Genomic DNA, 286 nt, shown 5'->3' on the forward strand with positions numbered 1-286 from the left:
GAGGCATCTTGGTTCTACTTTTATAGAGGCCATTCTGCAAACACAGCAGCCACCTCAGCTGTCCTAGCTGGGAACCTACTTGGCAAAATCCTTTTTGGCAATCTCTTTGCACAATATTCACTGACTGTAGCTGTGAATGGATATAATTAGAAATATTTGTTGTCACCCATAAATAATTTGACAGAGGATGATCTAGGGTTTTTTTTTTTTAATAGGCATTTGATAGGGGACGGAGATGCAGGCTTCTAAGGCTGTTTCTCCAGCTTTGCTTTACATCATTCATCAC

This window comes from Molossus molossus, unplaced genomic scaffold, assembly GCF_014108415.1.
Source record: "Molossus molossus isolate mMolMol1 unplaced genomic scaffold, mMolMol1.p scaffold_m16_p_19, whole genome shotgun sequence".
In the NCBI taxonomy this organism is placed as follows: domain Eukaryota; kingdom Metazoa; phylum Chordata; class Mammalia; order Chiroptera; family Molossidae; genus Molossus; species Molossus molossus.